This window comes from Thermobia domestica, chromosome 3 (assembly GCF_964235325.1).
Source record: "Thermobia domestica chromosome 3, izTheDome1.hap1.1, whole genome shotgun sequence".
Lineage (NCBI taxonomy): Eukaryota > Metazoa > Arthropoda > Insecta > Zygentoma > Lepismatidae > Thermobia > Thermobia domestica.
The window spans coordinates 270,857,564-270,865,215 of NC_137456.1; positions in this window are offsets into that span (position 1 = coordinate 270,857,564).

The window sequence follows — 7,652 nt, forward strand, 5'->3', positions numbered from 1 at the left end:
ACTATCCTGAATTCTGTCCATCACGAACTATATCTGCACAACATGGCGTCACCGAGTTATGCTTCCTATTTCAGCTTTTTAGTTCAGTTTTTACTACGAAATTTAATAGTTTTTGGCTCCTCGAGACTTCCAGAGATTTTAGATGTTAAAAAACTCCCAAATATTACCTTGTTTGCAGCTTTTCTACTCCTTTTTCAACTTTATGATCGAGAAGATCCGAATCTGGCAGTTGTCAGTAAAATTTCCCGGTATGGAATGGAATAATTGCGCCCTAATATCATAGCGTGGGTTTATCAGCCAATCAAAACTAAGCATTTTGGCGGTGGGGCTTTGAAACGAATAAAATTTGGTAAAATCTGGATCAAACTAGATTTTAAAAGGACCTAGGTATCTAAAAGAGAGGTGAAGGGTGGTCCTGAAAATTCTGTCGAATTTTAGATTGGTTATTTGATCTGAAAAGTTCCGTCCAATAGTGGATCTATATTTTCGGATAGCACTGACACCGTAAGAATTGTAATAATCCATTTACACATCCATATACAAGACTTATAACTAATTTAAAATATAAATAAAGATATTGATTCCCAAAACTATAATTCCCAATGAATTTTTTACAGTTTTTCCATGTTAATTTGAAATAGAATAATGAACAATATCACGAATTATATGAACAGCCAGAAATTTTTTGTTAAACGTCAGGTACAGTCGGTGCAAAAAATTTCGGGCACCCTCCTATTAAGAACATAATATCATTAGACTGTAATGGCATATTACAGTTCCCCGGCGTCGTTAAAAGAAAATTTGTTTGAATAACAAAATTTTGTTGAATAGAATTAACATGTATTAATACTAATAAACTAACTACTCACTCATTCTCTCATACACTCAAATGAGACAGTGTAACATTCACTTTGGGTATTGAGATAGAAGTTCCCGTTTTTTGTCCTCGGAACAGTTGAAAAGCTTAAGATTTTGGAAATTGTGAGTTCACCTTTTAGGTAGCAGGAAAACACGAGGTAACCAGTTAGCAATGTTCCCATCAAAAGTGGGAAAATGTTCAATATCCCGGAGGGAAACTTTAGAGCTCATACTAACATGAGCAAGGGAATAGTTAGTGGGAATTAACATATTATCCTGTACAATCGGAGTCGTCACCGGATTTACCACCGACGACGTCGTAGCGGTGTTATAACTACCCATGTAAGTGAAAGGGATTCTGTTGGTAGTATTGAATATGTTGGGCTCCATCCCCGGACCAATCGCACCCGTGAACAACGACTCAGAATGGCACCCATCTCCTGTTCCCGGCAACACGCTATGTGATTGTATACCTCCATGTAAGGAGGGAGCACTCACGCTAGTGACCGTAGTCGTCACAACACTCGACTGATTCGGCACACTATTAGAATTCAACCACGACTTTGGTTCTGACCGATGCATGGGGTAGTGCGTCGCAATATCCCGTGCATCAACCGACGTTAAATTTTCTTTTCCTTCGCCACGGGTAGTTGTTATAGCGGGTAATATTTCTGAGGAATCGCTACCGGGGAAAGGATAGGTTACCTCTGATTTTTCGCGACTAGATTTTGTCATTTCTTTTTGAATATTTACTATCTCGTTTTGAATTTTCGAAATTTTCTGGTCAGTTACTTCCAGTTTGGTTTCCAATGATAAATCTGACAAGGTTGACTTTAAACTATCAATTTCGGCCTGCTGTGTTTCTAATTTATTGTTGATTTTATGCAATTTAGTATCCATTTGTTCAATTTCAGAATTTACATGATCTAATTTACTTTCAGTCTCCTGCTGAAGTTGCTTTAGGGACTGTTGAGCCTCGCATCTGACCAAATCAATTTCAGTAGACGTTTGCCCCCTCAATTTGTTTATTGAGGAAGCGAAGTCTACACATATATTGTCTATTTTGTGAGTTAATACTTCGAATCGAGATTCGGTTTCTCGGTTCGAGGCATCTATTTTTTCATTCATTTCCCGGTTATTCTTATTCATTTCGCGTCTCATTTCCAGGCTATTTTCATTCATTTCGCGTCTCATTTCCAGGCTATTTTCATTGATTTCGCGTCTCATCTCTCGGCTATTATTATCTATTTTTTGTAGCATTTGTTGCAATGAAAGGAGGAGAGCGTCATTATTAGATGACCCAGTCTTCCTTTGCTCTTCTTTGGTTTTATCACCACTTGGATCCCCATCTCTTTCATCATCATCGAGGTCAGATATCTCCACTGGAGATATTTGGCCTCGGTTCTTCAGGGTACTATACCCTCGCTCACCATCCGAATCTGGATGTTCATTTTCTTTTTCAGAGGATAAACTCATGGGTTCACGCGACTGGTGGAGCTTCCCCTCACATTCTTTGCAGTATTTAACTATCTCACCAGCCCGGACCTTTTCTGCGTTTTCAGCAGTATCCTCTAAATTAATACAACTGAAATGAATCCATTTCAGCCAACATTCGTGACACCTCACTAGCCTACGGGAGACGCGAGCTCTTTTCTCACTACATTCTAAAGTACATTGTGTACATGAGACTTCCGCGTTCTCGTGTGATACTACTTCCCTATTGGTTGCCATAGTTTCCATTTAAGAAGACACAATATAAACACATGCAATTATATACTTATAAACTAACAATACTTATTATTCAGGTAGTGTTCATAAATTAAGGACTCCTATCTAATTCCCTCCTTGGGTCAACTTCCAGCATTTTCAAATTTTAGAAGTCACTTTAGCAAATTCCTTCATTTCCCCCTTTCTACAGAGAGAGACAAAGATAGCAGAACAGCCAATGACTATAATTATTTAATCTCACTGTGACTTTTTTTATTCACCTTTTGTGGCCAAGTCAATATGTGCTCGATCCTAACCAGTGTTTAATAAATAATTTCAGATCCGTTACCAGGGAAAACAATTGTTTCCATGGTAACTGTCCGATGTCAACGGTCGCCAATTCTGAAAGAAAACGTTAAAAAAAATATGTAAACGAAGATAAGGCGCAATGTAGAGGAGTCGCTAAAAATTAACTTTCTTTGAACGAGAACGATTTACGAAACATCATCTACTAATCGAAATCATGATTATTCTTCAATAAAGTAACTTCCAATAAACCTTTTGTTATTGTTAATTATTCCATATCGGACTCCCGAAGAAAACTCATCTAAACAACTTATTGACCGTGCCAATAGCGACTACTCTCAATCATGACTCCGTTTTCTTTCATTTAGAAATAGAAAAGAAAGAGAAGAAAGTAGAAGGGTAAAAGAAGGAGGTAGGTAAGGAAGAAAGAAAAGAAATAGGGTATTTTAATAAGAAGCAGATTACTGGATAATTCCGGAAATATAGTAAAAGGTCGGGAAACTCGTTGAAAGATGAATCATTCTAAATGTTATTAACAACTAATCAATTTTGGAATGCTTCGGAATAGACACATATTCCCTCATACCACCCAGACCTAGCTCCAGGCACCACGATCGTGGGGTTGCCCAGACCTAGACCTGGAAATGAGAAAAGTGAAATCATTCTTTGTACTGTTATTCCAACCGGTGATTGATAACCATCCAGCATTTGAACTCTGTTCTCTAGGATCGACCACACATATGAATTAGCCAACGAAAAAAAAAACTTATTAACTCAATATAAATTTATGTATCGTATCAATAAAAGGTTCGACTTCCTAGAAGAAAGATGTCGTATTTAGGCTCATCCTGCTATTTTTGCTTCACTCCTCGAGCCGATTTAAACCGTTAGTGACGGTCCTTCATGACCTAGGTTATTTACCTTAACACATATGTCAAAACATGACACATATATTACAGATGTTAATATGACAAATGATATCACACAAATTACTTAAATTAAATCCATCATGCATTCACACGCTCACTCACTCAGGACAGTGTATATATGTTTAAAGGAAACCAACTAACTACAAAGGTACAAATAGTTTATTACATTCATAGTGGGAAAAAAAGGGTCAAAACAAATAATTATAAGAAAATATTAAAAGCACAAGTTCTTGGTTATATATTAATAGAGTACATGAAGTTATACTTTAGTAAATCTTTATATATTCAATCATATTGACAAATGGAAAGGAAAAAAATTATTTACATGTATCATATCTTAGGCATGCTAAAGCAAATTATGATTTGCGACATACGCAAAGAAGACACTTATTTCACTAAAAAAATATATGAACAAAGAGGAAAGAAAAGAAAAAAAACTTTTAAGTGTATCAGAACTTATATGAGTCTCTACCTCACATTGGGTAATAAAATATTAATGATTTTGAGCGTTCAAATCACAAATCACGCACTACTCGTAGTGTCCAGAACATTTCGCTCCATTTAACTTCGTTCGTGTTTATCTCTCTCTCTATATATATATATATATATCTATTGGTTTACAAAACCATTCGTCGTCTATACTTGGTTTATAACTTTTAACAGTTTATATCTGCAATCGCACACTGCGACGCTTTATACCCATCCAGGGATTTCGAAAAATCACTATCGCTAGAGGATGTTTCTCCTCTTAGACGGTCCATTTCCAAACTTATTAATTGAATAGTTTTAAGTTATTTATGCAACACTGGGACACGTCATGAGGCCTTTCCTTAGGATCACTTTCGTATATATTTATACATGGTTCGGATTTTTAAAAAAAAATGATCTTCCACAGGTGTACGGAGTATGATGGTTCAAATTGAGGATAAAAAAAAAACTGGTCAAGTCACAGGATACATATGAAGGTGAGACGGATTCAAGGTACACTTTCCACAATGGTTTTAGGTTGGTAGTTCAGGAATAATATTCGTTATGATGATGTGGGTTACGTTTAGACCTGCCGTTACTTTTCAATACATGCCATTACATAATTACAAAGGTTATCATTTACATTGATTCAGAAGAAAAGGAAAATTACTTAAGTGCACGGCGGTATTCTTGACAAAATCTACATTCTTATATTCGTCGGAGGACGCACTGGTAAACTATAGCAACCAACACACGTTTAGGGGGACAGACACGAGCGCTCTTACATATATTCATATAATATATTTAATATCATACTTTCACTTTAAAATCATATTCACATACTAAGTACATATACATTTCGACGTATTTATTTCTATATATATATATATATTTATTTATAATAAATGCGCACACATTTAAATTAATCACCCCAACAATCATTTCTGAAAAGGTTGCAACATTGTCCAAAACAAATGACTTCCGACATTACATATGAAAAAGAAAATCGCTTTTCTACCTGATACCGCGCATCTATAAATTTTTCACTTTTATATAATCAATTCGTGCTTAAATCATGAAAAAAAAACTTTGTGAGGCAGGCACGTAACACAGAGCATTTCTAAAGATATAACTAGATAAACCAAAGTACAATTTCTGGGCCCAGGTTAACTACAAAGTAATCGAAAACCAAAACAGAAAGGAAAGTGACCAATGGATCAAAAAAAAACTTAAGAGGAACGACGGTGAAAGAACGTAATCGAAGTGTCGTCAAATACTAAGTCTTTGTTCATTTCAGCGATAGGTCAAAATGTGATGGATGACCCAATCATTATCTACTCCATTCATGAATCGTGTCTTGCAACGTCTCAGCTGGTAATTTCAGATCAGAGTTGTACGTTAAATAAATCGTAAGCAACAAGTTCAAAATCGGGGGGGAAGGTTGAAAATTTGAAAAAAAAAATCTCGAAGTAATGAAGACAGAGAGAGAGATAGAGAAGAAGGAAGACGAAGAATAGGGGCGCCAAAGACTTAAGTGAGAAATAACTAACGCTACAAAGATAGAAGTCGAATTTCACTCTCAACAAAATCCATAGCCAAAATATTCTTAACATGCCAAAAGGGGTTCGGCTTACCAAATAAATAGCCGAAAAAGCTGTCTGCGAAGATGAGACAAGTCTGTGTCCACGATGGGATTTTCGGAAAGACAAAGGATTTAGGGTAATCCCACCACTCACCGTATCCGGTCAACACCCTTGCAGACCCCGAAATCCTCCGGAAGCTTAGAGACGGCGTTAATTTAGGATTTCAAAGAAAAAAAAATCATCCGACCTCTTGGAAACTAGAAGATTCCAGAATAGTAATGAAATTAGAGTAATAGCTAAGATATCCCTAATTAGTGATTTGCCAAAATAAAAAAAATTAAATAAACTGAATTTTGGATCGGTGATTTCTATGGCCAAACCTCACCGATAGCTCCCCTTCGCAGAATGCGCTAAATTCTGAGGCATCGATTAATTTCCATCACTATCTAGTTTAGAAACTAATAAAAGAAAACGAAAATATTCAAGGGGGGAGGTCGATGCCCGGGTACGGTATGTATATATATATATATATATATATCTAATTGTTTTGATTCTGTCACCCTGTCAGAGCTGTCGCCTCCATGAACATTGTAAGCTAGCCTGAGTAGGTAACGTGAAGAAAAAAAATCTCACGGAGTGGTACATTCTATTTTTAAAACCGACTAGAAGATATGATTCACTACAGCCCTGTTGTATAACTACTATTGTCTTTTCATAATTTATTATTCAATATGTCTAGTCTGCGATTATATGATGCTACCCATTCTATCAGATGGTATTACTATGGTTGATTATTATTATAACACATTAAACTACAAAGTATTACCATAGTCCGACTATATATCGCCCTCCGGTCCGCGTGATATCATGGTGCAGGGGTCAGAACTTGAGATGTTTGTAGCTACACGTATCTATCCAATATCTATATATCAACACGCGGCGAAATATTCACTGGGCTACTATATATTAATTATATGGGTGTCCTATATTCTATATTCATTTACTACAATATTCATATACTTTCATATTCATATTCATATTAATATTCATATCATATTCATATCATCATTCTTTGCATTCATTACGACGTTATATTTTACAGACACCCTGTTTCCTCTATCTACGCCCAGCCTATATACACATTTTATCATAACACTTTAAAATCTATAATCACTACAAACATTTCACATTCCGATCACCGCACGACAACCTCACTCGAACTCAAGACTCTTTCTCCACACACACAATACTACGTAATACCTGGTAGCTTTATTAAGAACGAAAGAAAAAAAATCCTACGTATGTTCACTGAAAATAGAATTATCTGCGATAATGTTTAATGTTTATGAAATTCTGCAGCAACAATGAACTTCTGCAGCCACGAAGAAAAAATGAACATCTAATATAATTTCAAAGCGAAGAACTAGTATCATATCGCCCGACTTCTGTTAAAAATTTACGTATTGTTTATTTATTTAGATATTTAGATTTCTAGACTAGGCAGAATGTTGAAATTTTCAGAATATATTAATTTTGGGTCACTTGACCTAACTGTACATTCATATGGGCTGTGAATTATACCTTCTAGGTTTTATTTCGGAAAGAAAGGTCAATTTCATGAAAACTAAATCACTAAGCATCTCGACAGAAGAATGGCGGTTAGTACTGACTTTTGACACTAGGGCTAGCGACGATATAATCAACCCTTGAACAACTGAATGTGACCTTGTACACGGAATTATTATACTATATTACGTTCACTTTTAAATATTGTGTATGAGCTCACTTAATGACGGAGTAA